The sequence below is a fragment of the Capra hircus genome, chromosome 11 (assembly GCF_001704415.2).
Source record: "Capra hircus breed San Clemente chromosome 11, ASM170441v1, whole genome shotgun sequence".
NCBI classification, from domain to species: domain Eukaryota; kingdom Metazoa; phylum Chordata; class Mammalia; order Artiodactyla; family Bovidae; genus Capra; species Capra hircus.
Window position 1 is genome coordinate 84,447,862 of NC_030818.1, and position 19,955 is coordinate 84,467,816.

Genomic DNA, 19,955 nt, shown 5'->3' on the forward strand with positions numbered 1-19,955 from the left:
TACAGCAAAGTGACTCAGTTATACATATGTATATATTCTTTTCATATTCATGTTGTTTACTCACTAAGTCAAGTCCAACTCTTTTGTGACCCCAGGAATTATAGCCCACCAGGCTTTTTTGTCCATGGGATTTTCCAGGCAAGCATACTGGAGTGGGTTGCCATTCCCTTCTCCAATATATTCTTTTCATATTCATATAGATCTTCTAATAATAAAACAACGGGAATTGTGATATTGAAGAGAATTTTCAGTTTATATTTAGATCTGGGCCTGATTAAGAGACGGGAATACTAAAATATTCACTGAAGAACTGATGCTTTCAAACTATGGTGCTTGAGAAGACTCTTGAGAGTCCCTGGGACTGCAAGAGATCAAACCAATCAATCCTAAAGAAAATCAACCCTGACTATTCACTGAAAGTGCTGATGCGAAATCTGAAGCTCCAATACTTTGGCCACTTGATGGTAAGGGCTGACTCATTGGAAAAGACTCTGATGCTGGGAAAGATTGAAGGCAAAAGGAGAAGGGCATGGCAGAGAAAGAGACATTTGTAGATAGCATCACTGACTCAATGGACATTAATTTGAACAAACTCGGAAATAATGGAGCCTGGTGTGCTGTAGTCAATGAGGTGGCAGAGTTGAACATGATTTAGCAACTGAACAACATCGAATATACTAAAATACGGGAATGAAAGTCTTATCACTTCATTCCCTTGGTCAGAAAGATTAAAAAAAATGATACACACAAAATGAAAATTAGTTTCATAAGTAAACATTCAAACAAACCAAAAATAGTGTGAAATGTAGAGCCAGAAGATCACAATTGAAGGTTGGTAATGCTTACAGGTTAAAAGAAGAGTTCTTATTGTGAGTTAATGGCAATTATATAGCCTAAATTTGTGTCAAAACAACTAAAATTCAATACTGAGATGTATGCTGCAGGAAAGGTATTTGGCAGGGAAAGAAGCACTGAAATCTCCAGATGTCATGATTTTCTGGTGAATACAGTGGATATAAGTGATAGACCTTTATGATGAGTGCTGGGTCTAAGGGTAGGCTGCCCCCAATATACCACCGTGGCCTATTGATTATTTTGAAGTTGTTTGGAAAACAACTGATGAGAAAAATGAACTCTGAACTTCTTCTGTCCCCCAGAAAGAATCTGAAAGATGTCCTCTCTGCCTCTGATTTGTGGAAGAATACCTTTATCACAAATGATAAAGAATTAAAGACCCAAGAAGCTTATATAAACAAGCATGTTATTCCATTACTAACTTGCTACCCCAAGCCTACATTGCTTTGTTCTATCAATTCTTCACAAATTTAGTGTTTATTTTTCATATTAAAAAATATAAAAAATTCCCGCTTTGACCACTTTTTAGGTCCTATTTCTATGAGAACTCTGTGAGTATGAATTACATAGTTTTGCTTTATCCCTACTAATCTGTTTTATTTCAGTTTAATTATTAGATTAACCAAAAGAACTCAAGAAGGGCAGGGGAAAAATTTGCCCATCCCCAACATGACCATGAATATTTAATCAAGGCAAAAGAAGTTTAATGATCCTTAGGGATGATTTCTTCATTTAGGTTCATCACATGTGAAGTTTAACCTATTTCTAAGAATAGGATTCAAAAATTAACATTTCACGCTCAATTCCTTAATCACCCTGATTCAGTCACAGATAAGAAGAGAGAAATAGAAGACGACAGGTAAAAACAGTGTTAATAATACTTGAGAATAATTTCCCATAAGAAAAAAAAAAGCATTTACTACTTAACAATCCATAGATCTTTCCATCACTGCAGTTAGATGAAATTACTCAAGTAAAACCTTCTATAGAGTTCTAGCACTCTTGGAATGTTATGGCTCTCATTTTTCCTCCTTGTCTCAGCATTGGGCTGTCAATTTTGTGATTATATATATGCATTTCAAAGACATTTTCCAAACATTGCACTTAATAATGGATCATTTATTTAAGAGGCTCAGAAGTAGTGCAACCTTAATAACATAAATATATGTAAAAAGTGGTTAGATACAACCTTATACTTCTACAACTGAATGCAAGTTATTATGGTTATACTTTAAGGGAGGTTATTGTGACCTTGGTACCCTTATTCCATTAATTTTTTTCCATGTTCAATAACTAAAACTCAAGCATTTAATCAGAGGTCATACATAATTCTTTTATTTTAATTTAGAAATTAATTTGGTTTCTAATCTTTAATGTCTGTTTGTAGCTAAGTACTTGTGTAATGTGCAATTTTTTAATGCAGAAAATATAATATTTAAATTCTTCAGATTTTCAGATAGACACCTATGTATGTAGATAAAGATTATAAATATAGAAATGAGCTTTGTTAGACATCATACAACCTTTTTCATGAAACATAGCTTTCTTGAAATGAGTATGTATGTGTGTATATATATATATATATACATATATATATATATATATAATCAGGAGAAGCTGAAATAGGAATGATATGTCTGGAGATGAATTAAAGGAAGAAAATTTGCATAAATATTAATATATCCATCTTATTTTATTCTTGTTGACCATCCGCACTGGAGGAACAGATAAAATATGAAGTCATGGAAATAACTGGTTTGGATCAAACCTAAACTTGAGCCTTTACAAGAATATTCTGGTATATTTGGCAAATCCTGAAATTTTCCAGCCTTAATTTCCTAACAATATTACCACCCTTGTGCTTTTCTTTTGCAAAATTATCCTATATGCATAAAATGTGCACTTAAGTTTTTATTTCCCGTAATGAAGGCCTTCTGTATTAGCATCGCTTCCTTTCTCTAGTTTAGTGGGCATTACTTGGATTTACATTGGTATGTACAATAAGTATGTGACTTATTGTCAACATTGAAACATTGAGTCTCGATCCTGAAGCAAAATTCTGCCTCTGACACAATTTGGCAAAGTTTATTCCATATCCTGCACACGTGCTCAGTCACATCCTACTCTTCTGCGACCCCAGGGACTGTAGCCCACCGGGGTCCTCTGTCCATGAGGTTATACTGGAAAGAATAGTGTTGTTGATTGCTATTTCCTCCTACCAGGTGTCTCCCTGACCCAGGGATCAAATACATGACTCCTGTGTCTCCTGCATTGGCAGGTGGATTCCTTACCACTGAGCCACTTGGGAAGCCCATTTATTGGGGATATGGCTTATATAATGCTGGTGAGATTACTAATTAAGTGGTGTGTTAGTTAGAGAGTTGAGGCCTTGCCATGGATAAGGCTTTGGCTTAACAGAATATTGGGCTTGATTTGATCTTCTATGCAAACGACCAAGACTTTCTCCATATTTGCAATAAGGCTGTTTTGCTTTTTTTTTTATCATTTATGTGTCCACCCGAGTAGCACTTTTCATTTCCTTCAAGAATTTTTCCTTTGCATTCACAATGTGGTTAACTCCTTGGTGCAAGAGTTCTAGCTTTAACATAGCTTTCAATTTGCCTTCCTGAGATTAATTATTTCTTTCTTTTAAAGTAAGAGATATGTAATTCTTCCTTTTAGTTGAACACTTAGAGTCTACTGTAAGGTTATTAGTTGGCCTGATTTCAATATTGTTGTGTCTCAGGGAATAGGAAGAACTGTTGAGAGGTTGAGAGACAGGGGAATGGCTGGTTGGTGGAGCAGTTAGAACACAGACAACATTTATTGATTCTTTGCCATCTTATATGGGAGCAATTTGTGGAGACATTGAAATAATTGCAATAGTAGCATCAAAGATCACTCATCGTAGATTGCCATCACAAATATAACAATGAAGAAGTTTAAAACATTGCAAAAATTATCAAAGTGTGACGCAGAGATGTGAAGTGAACAAATGTTGTTGAAAAATGTCACCAATAGACTTGCCTGACACAGGGATGCCAAAAATCTTTAATTTGTTAAAAAAATAATGCAGTATCTGGAAAGTTCAATAAAACAGTTGAGCTTTGTCGTTATTCAGTTGTTGTTGTTCAGTCGCTAAGTCCATCTGACTCTTTGTGACTGCATGAATCACAGGCTTCTCTGTTCTTCACTGTCTCCCAGTTTACCCAAATTCATGTCCATTGAGTCTGTGTTGCCATTCAACCATCTCATTCTCTGTCTCCACCTTCTCCTCCTGCTCTCAATCTTTCCCAGCATCAGACTCTTTTCCAATGAGTTGGTTCTTTGCATCAGGTGGCCAAAGTACTGGAGTTTCAACTTTGCCATCAGTCTTTCCAATGAATATTCAGGGCTTATTTCCTTTAGGATTGACAGGTTTGATCTCCTTGCAGCCAAAGGGACTCTCAAGAATTTGCTCCAGCACCACAATGTGAAAGCATCAGTTCTTTGGCACTCAGCCTGTTTATGGTCCAACTCTCACATCCATGCATGACTACTGGAAAAAGCATAGGTTTGACTATATGTACATTTGTCATCATTTTGGGGGGCTCCAAAATCACTGCAGATGGTGATTGTAGCCATGAAATTAAAAGATGCTTACTCCTTGGAAGAAAAGTTATGACCTACCCAGATAGCATATTGAAAAGCAGAGACATTACTTTGCCAACAAAGGACTGTCTAGTCAAGGCTATGGTTTTTCCAGTGGTCATGTATGGATGTGAGAGTTGGACTGTGAAGAAAGCTGAGTGCTGAAGAATTGATGCTTTTGAACTGCGGTGTTGAAGAAGACTCTTGAGAGTCCCTTGGACTGCAAGGAGATCCAACCAGTCCATCCTAAAAGAGATCAGTCCTGGGATTTCTTTGGAAGGAATGATGCTAAAGCTGAAGCTCCAATACTTTGGCCACCTCATGCGAAGAGTTGACTCATTGGAAAAGACTCTGATGCTGGGCGGGATTGGGGACAGGAGGAGAAGGGGATGACAGAGGAAGACCTGGCTGGATGGCATCACTGACTCGATGGATGTGAGTCTGAGTGAACTCCAGGTGTTGATGGTAGACAGGGAGGCCTGGCATGCTGCAATTCATGGGGTCGCAAAGTGAGCGACTGAACTGAACCTTTGTCATCAAAGTGGTATCTCTGCTTTTTATTACACTAAGTCCTCTTCTTTTTCTTTTATTTTTTTAATTTATTTATTTTTTATTTTACTTTACAATACTGTATTGGTTTTGCCATATATTGACATGAATCAGCCATGGGTGTACATGAGTTCCCAATCCTGAACTCCCCTCCCTCCTCTCCCCCCATATCATCTCTCTGGGTCATCCCCGCGCACCAGCCCCAAGCATCCTGTATCCTGTATTGAACCTAGACTGGCAATTTGTTTCTTACATGATATTATACATGTTTCAATGCCATTCTCCCAAATCATCCCACCCTCTCCCTCTCCCACAGAGTCCAAAATTCTGTTCTATACATCTGTGTCTCTTTTGCTGTCTCGCGTACGGGGTTATCATTACCATCTTTCTAAATTCCATAGATATGTGTTAGTATACTGTATTGCTGTTTTTCTTTCTGGCTTACTTCACTCTGTATAATCAGCTCCAGTTTCATCCACCTCATTAGAATGGATTCAAATGTATTCTTTTTAATGGCTGAGTAATGCTCCATTGTGTATATGTACCACAGCTTTCTTATCCATTCGTCTGCTGATGGACATCTAGGTTGCTTCCATGTCCTGGCTATTATAAACAGTGCTGCGATGAACATTGGGGTACATGTGTCTCTTTCAATTCTGGTTTCCTCAGTGTGTATGCCCAGCAGTGGGATTGCTGGGTCATAAGGCAGTTCAATTTCCAGTTTTTTAAGGAATCTCCACACTGTTCTCCATAGTGGTTGTACTAGTTTGCATTCCCACCAACAGTGTAAGAGGGTTCCCTTTTCTCCACACCCTCTCCAGCATTTATTGCTTGTAGACTTTTGGATCGCTGCCATTCTGACTGGTGTGAAATGGTATCTCATTGTGGTTTTGATTTGCATTTCTCTGATAATGAGTGATGTTGAGCATCTTTTCATGTGTTTGTTAGCCATCTGTATGTCTTCTTTGGAGAAATGTCTATTAGGTTCTTTGGCCCATTTTTTTATTGGATCATTTATTTTTCTGGAATTGAGTTGCATAAGTTGCTTGTATATTTTTGAGATTAGTTGCTTGTCAGTTGCTCATTCGCTATTATTTTCTCCCATTCCGAAGGCTGTCCTTTCACCTTACTTATAGTTTCCTTTGTTGTGCAGAAGCTTTTAATTTTAATTAGATCCCACTTGTTTATTTTTGCTTTTATTTCCAGTATTCTGGAAGGTGGATCATAGAGGATCCTGCTGTGATTTATGTCGGAGAGTGTTTTGCCTATGTTCTCCTCTAGGAGTTTTACAGTTTCTGGTCTTATGTTTATATCTTTAATCCATTTTGAGTTTATTTTTGTGTATGGTGTTAGAAAGTGATCTAGTTTCATTCTTTTACAAGTGGTTGACCAGTTTTCCCAGCACCACTTGTTAAAGAGATTGTCTTTTCTCCATTGTATATTCTTGCCTCCTTTGTCGAAGATAAGGTGTCCATAGGTATGTGGATTTAGTCCTTTTCTTCCATGGAGCAAGTGTCTTTTAATTTCATGGCTGCAGTCATCATCCACAGTGATTTTGGAGCCCAAGAAAGTAAAATCTGTGACTGCTTCCATTTTTTCCCCATCTATTTTCCAGGAAGTAATACAAGTATGCCTGTGTAACACAGTAAAGAAGGTATCAAGGAGAAAATAAGATTAGTAATTAGTGTAAAAGAGTGAAGTCACTGACTATAAATATCCTAAATTCCAAACTAGTTTGTTATTCTCTCTTTAAAGGGAGGTAAGAAACACAAATCCCTAAAAATAGATGCAGGCAGAGAATTTGTTTCAGAATCCCTGCTTTCAGGTTTGTAAACCAGCATGAATTTGCAACACACTCACTTAAGTAATTCGGAGAAGGCAATGGCACCCCACTCCAGTACTCCTGCCTGGGAAATCCCATGAACGGAGGAGCCTGGTGGGCTGCAGTCCATGGGGTCGCTAAGAGTCGGACACGACTGAGCAATTTCACTTTTACTCTTCATTTTCATGCACTGGAGAAGGAGATGGCAACCCACTCCAGTGTTCTTGCCTGGAGAATCCCAGGGACAGAGAAGCCTGGTGGGCTGCCGTCTATGGGGTCGCACAGAGTCGGACATGACTGAAGCGACTTAGCAGCAGCAGCAGCATCATTTAAGTGATTAAGGGCAATAACTATCACTGCTGGTGATTAAGCTAGTTTTAGACAAGTCACTGACTTCTGGCAGGACTAGAGAGGTGAAATGAGCCATGAGTCATGGATGGAAGAAAATTGGCTCTGGTCCCAACCCACTGAAAGGCAGTTTATTGACCTTAGGCAGATTATTTCTGCTTTTGAGGTCTCTGTGCTTTATCTAGAAGCAAAGACTTTGAATATATAATTTTTAAACACTTCTCCAGTCTACCTGCTATACATATCAAATAAAAAGTCTAAAACAAGTTCATCTAAAAATAAACCAATTATTAAATGAACACTACTTAAAAGAATTCTTTTATAATAGACTTCATTGTACACAAATAATTAATGATAGTATCTTTCGGATTTAAAAAAGTACACAATGGAGTATTACTCAGCCGTTGAAAAGAATACATTTGAATCAGTTCTAATGAGGTGGATGAAACTGGAGCCCATTATACACAGTGAAGTAAACCAGAAAGAAAAACACCAATACAGTATACTAACACCTATATATGGAATTTAGAAAGATGGTAATGATAACCCTGTATGCGAGACAGCAAAAAAGACACAGATGTATAGAACAGTCTTTTGGACTCTATGGGAGAGGGAGAGGGTGGGATGATTGGGAGAAGAGCATTGAAACATGTATAATATCATATAAGAAACAAACAAACAAAAAAAAAAAACCATCTCACAATTAATCTAGAAAAATTTGTAACTGGTCCACCACACTGTCAAATATACTCTTCAGTTCAGTTCAGTTCAGTCACTCAGTCATGTTTGACTCTTCAATCCTTTGAACCAAAGCACTCCAGGCCTCCCTGCCCATCACCACACCCAGAGTTTAACCTAACTAATGTCCACTGAGTTGGTGATGCCATCCTACCATCTCATCTTCTACTGTCCCTTCTCCTTCTGCTCTGAATCTTTCCCAGCATCAGGGTCTTTCCAAGTGATCAGTTCTTCTCGTCAAGCAGCCAAAGTATTGAAGTTTCAGCCTTATCATCAGTCCTTCCAGTGAATACCCAGGACTGAACTACTTTAGGATGGACTGATTGGAACTCCTCGCAGTCCAAGGGACTCTCAAGAGTCTTTTCCAACACCACACTTCAAAGGCATCAATTATTTGGCATTCCACTTTCTTAATACTCCAACTCTCACATCCATACATGACTACTGGGAAAAACATAGCCTTGACTACAAGGACCTTTGTTGACAAAACAATGTTGCTGCTTCTTAATATGCTGTCTAAGAAGAGGTGGCAAGAATACACAGAAGAACTGTACAAAAAAGATCTTCATGACCCAGATAATCATGATGGTGTGATCACTGATCTAGAGCCAGACATCCTGGAATGTGAAGCCAACTGGGCCTTGGAAAGCATCGCTACAAACAAAGCTAGTGAAGGTGATGGAATTCCAGTTGAGCTGTTTCAAATCCTAAAAGATGATGCTGTGAAAGTGCTGCACTCAATATGCCAGCAATTTGGAAAACTCAGCAGTGGCCACAGGACTGGAAATGGTCACTTTTCATTCCAATTCCAAAGAAAGGCAATGTCAAAGAATGCTCAAACTACCGCACAATTGCACTCATCTCACATGCTAATAAAGTAATGCTCAAAATTCACCAAGCCAGGCTTCACCAATATGTGAACCATGAGCTTCCTGATGTTCAAGATGGTTTCAGAAAAGGCAGAGGAACCAGAGATCAAATTGCCAACATAAGCTGGATCATGGAAAAAGCAAGAGAGTTGCAGAAAAACATCTATTTCTGCAATATTGACTATGCCAAAGCCTTTGAATGTGTGGATCACAATAAACTGTGGAAAATTCTGAAAGAGATGGGAATACCAGACCACCTAACCTGCTTCTTGAGAAATCTGGATGCAGGTCAGGAAGCAACAGTTAGAACTGGACGTGGAAGAACAGACTGGTTCCCAATAGGAAAAGGAGTACATCAAGGCTGTAGGTTGTCACCCTGTTTATTTAACTTCTATGGAGAGTACATCATGAGAAACGCTGGACTGGAAGAAACACAAGCTGGAATCAAGATTGCCGGGAGAAATATCAATAACCTCAGATATGCAGATGACACCACCCTTATGGCAGAAAGTGAAGAGGAACTAAAAAGCCTCTTGATGAAAGTGAAAGTGGAGAGTGAAAAAGTTGGCCTAAAGCTCAACATTCAGAAAATGAAGATCATGGCATCCAGTCCCATCACTTCATGGGAAATAGATGGGGAAACAGTGGAAACAGTGTCAGACTTTATTTTGGGGGGCTCCAAAATCACTGCAGATGGAGATTGCAGCCATTAAATTAAAACACCCTTACTCCTTGGAAGAAAAGTTATGACCGCCTAGATAGCATATTGAAAAGCAGAGACATTACTTTGCCGACTAAGGTCCATCTAGTCAAGGGTATGGTTTTTCCTGTGGTCATGTATGGTTGTGAGAATTGGACTGTGAAGAAGGCTGAGCACTGAAGAATTGATGCTTTTAACCTGTGGTGTTGGCGAAGACTCTTGAGAGTCCCTTGGACTGCAAGGAGATCAAACCAGTCCATTCTGAAGGAGATTAGCCCTGGGATTTCTTTGGAAGGACTGATGCTAAAGCTGAAACTCTAGTACTTTGGCCACCTCATGCGAACAGTTGACTCATTGGAAAAGACTCTGATGCTGGGAGGAATTCGGGGCAGGAGAAGGGGACGACACAGGAAGAGCTGGGTGGATGGCATATCTGACTCGATGGATGTGAGTCTGAGTGAACTCCGGGAGTTTGTGATGGACAAGGAGGCCTGGCGTGCTGCGATTTATGGGGTCGCAAAGAGTCAGACATGACTGAGCGACTGAACTGAACTGAACTAGGTTGGTCATAATTTTCCTTCCAAGGAGTAAGCGTCTTTTAATTTCATGGCTGCAATCACCATCTGCAGTTTTTTTGGAACCCCCAAAAATAAAGTCCACCACAGTTTACACTGTTTCCCCATCTATTTCCCATGAAGTGATGGGACCAGATGCCATGATCTTAGTTTTCTGAATGGTGAGCCTTAAGCCAACTTTTTCACTCTCCTCTTTCACTTTCAAGAGGCTCTTTAGCTCATCTTCACCTTCTGTCATAAAGGTGGTGTCATCTGCATATCTGAGGTTTTTGATATTTCTCCCAGCAATCTTGATCCCAGCTTGTGACTGCTCCAGAGCAGCGTTTCTCATGATGTACTCTGCATAAAAGTTAAACAAGCAGGGTGACAATCTACAGCTTTGACACACTCCTTTTCCTATTTGGAACCAGTCTGTTGTTCCATGTTCAGTTCTAACTGTTTCTTCCTGACTTGCATACAGATTTCTCAAGAGGCAGGTCAGGTGGTCTGGTATTCCCATCTCTTTTAGTATTTCCTAGTTTATTGTGATCCACACAGTCAAAGGCTTTGACATAGTCAATATTGCAGAAATAGATGTTTTTCTGGAACTCTCTTGCTTTTTCCGTGATCCAGCGGATGTTGGCAATTTGATCTCTGGTTCCTCTGCCTTTTCTGAAACCAGCTTGAACATCTGGAAGTTCACCATTCATGTATTACTGAAGCCTGGCTTGGAGAATTTTGAGCATTACTTTACCAGCATGTGAGATGAGTGCAATTGTGTGGTAGTTTGAGCATTCTTTGGCATTGCCTTTCTTTGGGATTGGAAGGAATACTGACCTTTTCCAGTCCTGTGACCACTGCTGAGTTTTCCAAATTTGCTGGCTTACTGAGTGCAGCACTTTCACAGCATCATCTTTTAGGATTTGAAATAGCTCAATTGGAATTCCATCACTTCCACTAGCTTTGTTTGTAGTGATGCTTTCTAAGGCCCACGGGACTTCACATTCCAGGATGTCTGGCTCTAGGTCAGTGATCACACCTTTGTGATTAATTGGATTGTGAAGATCTTATTTGTATAGTTCTTCTGTGTATTCTTGCCACCCCTCCTTAATATCTTCTGCTTCTGTTAGGTCCATACCATTTCTGTCCTTTATTGAGCCCATTTTTGCATGGAATGTTCCCTTGATATCTCTAATTTTCTTGAAGAGATCTCTAGTCTTTCCGATTTTATTGTTTTCCTCTATTTCTTTGCACTGATCACTGAGGAAGGCTTTCTTATCTCCCCTTACTATTCTTTGGAACTGCATTCAAATGGGTATATCTTACTTTTGCTCCTTTGCTTTTTGCTTCTCTTCTTTTCACAGCTATTTGTAAGGCCTCATCAGACAGCCATGTTGTTTTTTGCATTTCTTTTTCTTGGGGATACTGTTGATCCCTGTCTCCTGTACAGTGTCACAAACCTCCATCTATAGTTCATCACGCACTCTGTCTATCAGATTTAGTCCTTTAAATTTATTTCTTATTTCTACTCTATAATCATAAAGGATTTGATTTAGGTCATACCTGAATGGTCTAGTGGTTTTCCCCACCTTCTTCAATATATGCCTGAATTTGGGAATAAGGAGTTCGTGATCTGAGCCAGTCAGCTCTCAATGTTTTTGTTTTTGTTTTGTTTTGGTTTGGTTTTTTGCTGGCTATATAGAGCTTCTCCATCCTTGGCTGCAAGTAATACAATCAATCTGATTTTGGTGTTGGCCATCTGGTGATGTCCATATATAGAGTCTTCTCTTGTGTTGTTGGGAAAGGGTATTTGCTATGACCATTGTGTTCTCTTGGCAAAACTCTATTAGCCATTGCCCTGCTTCACTCTATACTCTAAGGGCAAATTTGCATGTTACTCCAGGTGTTTCTTGACTTCCTTCTTTTGCATTCCAGCCCCCTATAATGAAAAGGACATCTTTTTTGGATGTTACTTCTAAAAGGTTTTGTAGGCCTTTATAGAACCATTCAACCTCAGCTTCTTTAGCATTACTGATTGGGGCATAGACTTGGATTGCCAGGACTCTTACCAGCCTTTGATTTCAAGTTCTGTCCATGCAAGTTCTTATAAATAGAAAAGTAATCACATGCAATTCATCTAGGATAGCAAATACTGAAAATCCTGAGCAACTGTCAATCACAGTTTCCAAAGTGAAAGCTCTGTAATGACAGAGAAATGAGGGAAAAAAAAAAGGCATTATTTTATTGAATCAGTTTAGTTCAATTCAGTCACTCAGTCATGTCCAACTCTTTGTGACTGCATGGAATGCAGCACGCCAGGCCTCCCTGTCCATCACCTACTCCCAGAGTTTATACAAACTCATGTCCATTGAGTCAGTGATGCCATCCAACTGTCTCATTCTCTGTCATCACCTTCTCTGCCCACCTTCAATCTTTCCCAGCAATAGGGTCTTTTCAAATGAGTCAGTTCTTCACATCAGGTGGCCAAAGTACTCAAGCTTCAGCTTCAGCACCAGTCCTTCCAATGAATAATCAGGACTTATTTCCTTTAGGATGTGTTTGTTGGATCTCCTTGTCGTCCAAAGGATGCTCAAGAGTCTTCTCCAACACCACAGTCCAAAAGCATCAATTCTTTGGCACTCAGCTTTCTTTACAGTCCAACTCACATCCGTACATGACTACTGGATAAACCATAGTCTTGACTACATGGACCTTTGCTGACAAAGTAATGATTCTGCTTTTCAATATACTGTCAAGGTTGGTCATAACTTTCCTTCCGAGGAGAAAGTGTCTTTTAAATTCATGGCTGAAGTCACCATCTGCAGTTATTTTGGGGCCCAAAAAAATAAAGCCCGCCGCTGTTTCCACTGTTTCCCTATCTATTTGCCATGAAGTGATGGGACCAGATCCAACATCTACTGGATCATTGAAAAAGCAAGAGAGTTCCAGAAAAACATCTATTTCTGCTTTTTTGACTACTCCAAAGCCTTTGACTGTGTGGATCACAATAAACTGAGAATTCTGAGAGAGATGGGAATACCAGACCACCTGATCTGCCTCTTGAGAAACCTATATGCAGGTCAGGAAGCAACAGTTAGAACTGGACATGGAACAAAAGACTGGTCCCAAATAGGAAAAACAGTCCATAAAGGCTGCATATTGTCAGTTCAGTTCAGTTCTGTTCTGTTCTGTCACTCAGTCGTGTCCGACTCTTGCGACCCCAAGAATCGCAGCATGCTAGGCCTCCCTGTCAATCACCAACTCCCGGAGTTCACTCAGACTCATGTCCATCGAGTCCATGATGCCATCTAGCCATCTCATCCTCTGTCATCCCCTTCTCCTCCTGCCCCCAATCCCTCCCAGCATCAAAGTCTTTTCCAATGAGTCAACTCTTCGCATGAGGTGGCCAAAATACTGGAGTTTCAGCTTTAGCATCATTCCTTCCAAAGAAATCCCAGGGTTGATCTCCTTCAGAATGGCCTGGTAGGATCTCCTTGAGTTCCAAGGGACTCACAAGAGTCTTCTCCAACACCACAGTTCAAAAGCATCAATTCTTCGATACTCAGCCTTCTTCACAGTCCAACTCTCTGGAAAAACCATACCCTTGACTAGATGGACCTTAGTCAGTAAAGTAATGTCTCTGCTTTTGAATATGCTAGGTTGGTCATAACTTTCCGTCCAAGGAGTAAGCGTCTTTTAATTTCATGGCTGCAATTACCATCTAAAGTGATTTTGGAGCCCAGAAAAATAAATTCTGACACTGTTTCTACTGTTTCCCCATCTATTTCCCATCAAGTGATGGGACCGGATGCCATGATCTTCGTTTTCTGAATATTGAGCTTTAGGCCAACTTTTTCACTCTCCACTTTCACTCTCATCAAGAGGCTTTTTAGTTCCTCTTCACTTTCTGTCATAAGGATGGTGTCATCTGCATATCTGAGGTGATTGATATTTCTCCCGGCAATCTTGATTCCAGCTTGTGTTTCTTCCAGTCCAGCGTTTCTTATGATGTACTCTGCATATAAGTTAAATAAGCGGGGTGACAATGTACAGCTTTGATGCACTCCTTTTCCTATTTGGAACCAGTCTGTTTTTCCATGTCCAGTTCTAATTGTTGCTTCCTGACCTGAATTCAGATTTCTCAAGAGGTAGGTCAGGTGGACTGGTATTCCCATCTCTCTCAGAATTTTTCACAGTTTATTGTGATCCACACAGTCAAAGGCTTTGGCATAGTCAATAAAGCAGAAATAGATGTTTTTCTGGAACTCTCTTGCTTTTTTCATGATCCAGCAAATGTTGGCAATTTGATCTCTGGTTCCTCTGCCTTTTCTAAAACCTGTTTGAACATCTGGAAATTCACGGTTCACACATTGCTGAAGCCTGGCTTGGAGAATTTTGAGCATTACTTTACCAGCATGTGAGATGAGTGCAATTGTGCAGTAGTTTGAGCATTCTTTGGCATTGCCTTTCTTTGGGATTGGAATGAAAACTGACCATTTCCAGTCCTGTGGCCACTGCTGAGTTTTCCAAATTTCTTGGCATATTTAGTGCAGCACTTTCACAGCATCATCTTACAGATTTGAAACAGCTCAACTGGAATTCCATCACCTCCACTAGCTTTGTTCGTAGTGATGCTTTCTAAGGCCCACTTGACTTCACATTCTAGGATGTCTGGCTCTAGATGAGTGATCACACCATCGTGAGTATCTGGGTCATGCCGATCTTTTTTGTACAGTTCTTCTGTGTATTCTTGCCACCTCTCTTAATATCTTCTGCTTCTGTTAGGTCCATACCATTTCTGTCCTTTATTGAGCCCATCTTTGCATGAAATGTTCCCTTGGTATCTCTAATTTTCTTGAAGACATCTCTAGTCTGTCCCATTCTGTTGTTTTCCTCTCTTTACATTGATTGCTGAGGAAGGATTTCTTATCTCTTCTTGCTATTCTTTGGAACTCTGCATTCAGATGCTTATATCTTTCCTTTTCTCCTTTGCTTTTTGCCTCTCTTTTCTTCACAGCTATTTGTAAGGCCTCCCCAGATGGCCATTTTGCTTTTTTATATTTATTTTCCATGAGGATGGTATTGATCCCCGGTTCTTGTACAATGTCACGCACCTTATTCCATAGTTCATCAGGCACTCTATCTATCAGATCTAGGCCCTTCAATCTATTTCTCACTTCCACTGTAAGGGATTTGATTTAGGTCATACCTGAATGGTCTAGCGGTTTTCCCTACTTTCTTCAATTTGAGTCTGAATTTGGCAATAAGGAGTTCCTGATCTGAGCTACAGTCAGCTCCTGGTCTTGTTTTTGTTGACTGTATAGAGCTTCTCCAACTTTGGCTGCAAAGAATATAATCAATCTGATTTCGGTGTTTACCATCTGGTGATGTCCATGTGTATGTAGAGTCTTCTCTTGTGTTGTTGGAAGAGGGTGTTTGCTATGACCATTGCGTTTTCTTGGCAAAACTCTATTAGCCTTTGCCCTGCTTCATTCCGCATTCCAAGGCCAAATTTGCATTACTCCATGTGTTTCTTGACTTCCTACTTTTGCATTCCAGTCCCCTTTAATGAAAAGGACATCTTTATGGGGTGTTAGTTCTAAGAGGTCTTGTAGGTCTTCATAGAACCGTTCAACTTCAGCTTCTTCAGCGTTACTTTTTGGGCTAAGACTTGGATTACTGTAATATTGAATGGTTTGCCTTGGAAATGTACGAGATCATTTGTCGTTTTTGAGATTGCATCCAAGTACTGCATTTCAGACTCTTTTGTTGACCATGATGGCTACTCCATTTCTTCTGAGGGATTCCTGCCCGCAGAAGTAGATATAATGGTCATCTGAGTTAAATTCACCCATTCCAGTCCATTTTAGTTCGCTGATTCATAGAATGTCGACGTTCACTCTTGCCATCTCTTGTTTGACCACTTCCAATTTACCTTGATTCATGGACCTGACATTCCAGGTTCCTATGCAATATTGCTCTTTACAGCATTGGACCTTGCTTTTTTCACCGGTCACATCCACAACTGGGTATTGTTTTTGCCCTGGCTCTATCCCTTCATTCTTTCTAGAGTTATTTCTCCACTGATCTCCAGTAGCATATTGGGCACCTACTGACCTAGGGAGTTCCTCTTTCAGTATCCTATCATTTTGCCTTTTCATACGGTTCATGGGGTTCTCAAGGCAAGAATACTGAAGTGGTTTGCCATTCCCTTCTCCAGTGGACCACATTCTGTCAGACCTCTCCACCATGACCCGCCCATCTTGGGTTACCCCATGGGCATGGCTTAGTTTCATTGAGTTAGACAAGGCTGTGGTCCTAGTGTAATTAGATTGACTAGTTTTCTGTGAGTATAGTTTCAGTGTGTCTGCCCTCTGATGCCCTCTTGCAATACCTACCATCTTCTGGGTTTCTCTTACCTAGGGCGTGGGGTATCTCTTCACAGCTGCTCCAGCAAAGCGTGGCCGCTGCTACTTACCTTGGATGAGGGGTGTCTCCTCATGGCTGCCCTTCCTGACCTTCAACATGGGATGGCTCCTCTAGGCCCTCCCTGCTTATTTAACTTCTATGCAGAGTACATCATGAGAAACACTGAACTGGAAGAAGCACAAGCTGGGATCAAGATTGCTGGGAGAAATATCAATAATCTCAGATATGCTGATGACACCACCCTTATGACAGAAAGTGAAGATGAGCTTAAGATCCTCCTGATGAAAGGGAAAGAGGAGAATGAAAATGTTGGCTTAAAGCTCAACATTCAGAAAACTAAGATCATGGCATCCAGTCCCATCACTTCATGGTAAATAGATGGGCAAACAGTGGAAACAGTGGCTGACTTTATTTTGTTGGGCTCCAAAATCACTGCAGATGGTGATTGCAGCCATGAAATTAAAAGACATTTATTCTTGGAAGGAAAGTTATGACCAACCTAGACAGGATATTAAAAAGCAGATACATTACTTTTCCAACAAAGGTCCATCTAGTTAAGGCAATGGCTTTTTCAGTGGTCGTGTATGGATGTGAGATTTGGACTATAATGAAAGCTGAGCACCGAAGAATTGATGCTTTGAAACTGTGGTGTTGGAAAAGACTCTTGAGAGTCTCATGGACTGCAAGGAGATCCAACCAGTCCATTCTGAAGGAAATCAGTCCTGGGTGTTCATTGTAAGGACTGATGTTGAAGCTGAAACACCAATACTTTGGCCACCTAATGTGAAGAACTGACTCATTGGAAAAGTGTTGGGAGCCAGTGTGAGGAGTCCCACCCAAGACAAGGTCATGCAGAGAGGCCTGATGGGCAAGGCAAGTCAGGCCTTAGGGGTTCCCCCTGGAATTTCTGAGCATGTACCCCAAAAACCAGAATCTGCCTGCCTTATTATACTGTGCTTTTCCACTCTTCTGACACTCTCTGGAAAAAGTTAACTTAGGGCTTCACTCTTCTGCATTTAAAAGGAATGTTTCGGCTCATATCCCCTCTGATGGCTCTCTAACTTGCCTAACAGGTTTCCCAGGACTTTTTGCAGCTTGTGAATTGCTTACAGCCCCCCAACTGCAAGAAGCACAATGCTTAAAGCATCTTAAAGATACAGAGCCTTTTCTAAAGAGCTAAAAATTATATTGGTGACAGGTTTTCACTGTTGATTCAATGACTGCTGCCAGGCCTCCATAGTCTTTATCTTTTAGGCACCTGAAGGATATTAATCAATGTAATCAGGATGCAGAAATAGGAATATAGTAGTTTTGATGTTAGCAACTCTAGACTTTTGAGTTAATTACTTTTCTTTGTTATAAATCACTGTACTCCTTTTACTTGTTATAAATTGTTGTATCCTTGATATGTAAGAATGTAACTTTATTTAGTGCTTTCTGAGAATGGCACCAGACTTTGGGAAGAACAACATAAATAAGTCTTCTGGTTGACAAACCGTTGTCAGAAAAGGGCCGTAAAATGTTAATTGGCCCTCTGGCCAGGAGATGATATAAATCACCTAAGACTTGTGTATACAACTGAGTATGCAGAGAGAAAGCCTCGTCTCAATGAGTCAGGGCTGCTGATGCTGCATAATTTTGTATTACCCATTGATGTCTATGTACAATCAAAAAGTATAAAAGGCCTTCTGAACAACAGGGGGGGCCAGTCACTGGACTGGTTTCCCCCGTGTCTTCTTTTCTTACTCTATTTTCTGGCTGAATTCCCATCCAAGGCATGGAGGCTCGCCATGTCTACTTACTTGCCCTGGCTTTTAAGATCCATGCGAGAGGGAGCCCAAGGTGGGGCACTCCCTGCTGTTCAAGAGGATGCTGGTGGCCTAATGTAGATGGTGCAAGTTCCTTGTCTGGAACTTTATTGGCTTTCCACGTAAACTAAATTATTCAGCCGCTTTTCTCCACTAAATTTTCCTACTACACTATTTCTTCCTAATCTCTCTTTATGTTTCTAATTAAATAAATAAGTTTTTCCTTGCCTATTTCATCTCCCCTTCAAATTCCCTGGATCCACCGGGGCAGGACCCCGGCAGAAAAGGCCCTGATGCTGGGAAAGATTGAGGGCAGGAGGAGACGCGGATGACAGAGGATGAGATGTTTGGATGGCATCATCGACTCAATGGACATGAGTCTGGGTGGACTCTGGGGGTTGGTGATGGACAGGGAGCCCTGACAAGCTGCAGTTCATGGGGTCGCAAGGAGTCAGACACGACTGAGCGACTGAACTAAAGTAAACTGAACTGAAGATTATTTCTACATCTAAATTATTGTGTGTACCCCTTTAGTGAAAAGATAAATTGGTACAGACCTTATAGAAAATAGCATGAAAGTTCCTCAAAAACTTATCAACAGGGCTAACATACTCAGACAATCCCAACTCTGTGTATATAGCCAAAGGAAATAAAACCTGGAAATCAAGTATAGATTTGTTTTAAATTTCTATATATCCTGTAGTTTGTAGCAGAAATAAAATCCCAAGACATAAATGATAGTCATATACTTAAAACAATTTCAGCAATTAAATAAGAATTTATAAAATGACAGTGCATAAATAACAGATTATTTAAACAAGAATTTACAAAAACATAAGCTTCAATAAACATATTTAATGTAATTTCATTAGCTTTCTGGAAAAATATGTGTGAATTAATTTACATTAAAATGCAATTTAAAACTTAACTGAAGGATCTGTCAAATTATAACAAAACAACTATGTCTTTTTTTAAATTAGTTTTAATTTCAGATTTAGAATGAAGGCAACATTCTACCTCTTTTTGGAATTTATTTTTTATTCCTTTAAATAAAGTTTAAATAATTTACTTTAAATTAAAGAAAACTCATTGTCCAATCTCTAATATCTGTACTAAATATTAAAAAGGTAAAAAAATGAAATATAGACTCTGCTGTGATGGAATTTATAAAAGCAAAGTGTGGTCGTAAATAAAAACAGAAATAAAAACATCCTGAATTTGAAGATAATTTTACATCCAGAAGACACCACTGGACAAGAGAGTTTAACTTTGAAATAGCCAAGTGATTTGATCAATAGGAAAAACCAGAGGAGCAAAGCCACAAATAATTTGAAAGCCCAAATTGTGGTAGAATGGAGAACAGAGGCTTAGAAATGTTAATGAAGATAATGTGAAGTTGTTGACTGGTGCTCGATCATGGAGGCAGTTCAGTGCAATAATAAGGAGTGTATGTTAGAATGGAGAGCAATTTGGGGCCACTGACATTTTCTAAGATTGTGAAAGATGCTAACAGAAACAAGTTTCAGAAAAAAAGAAAAACAGGGAAAATCTGAAATAAATCAGAAGCACTGCTGAGAGTTGAGAAGGTTCTAGGTAATGGTGCATGTGTTTTCATTAAACAAACTGAAGATAAGGTGGGATTTCAGTATGTCT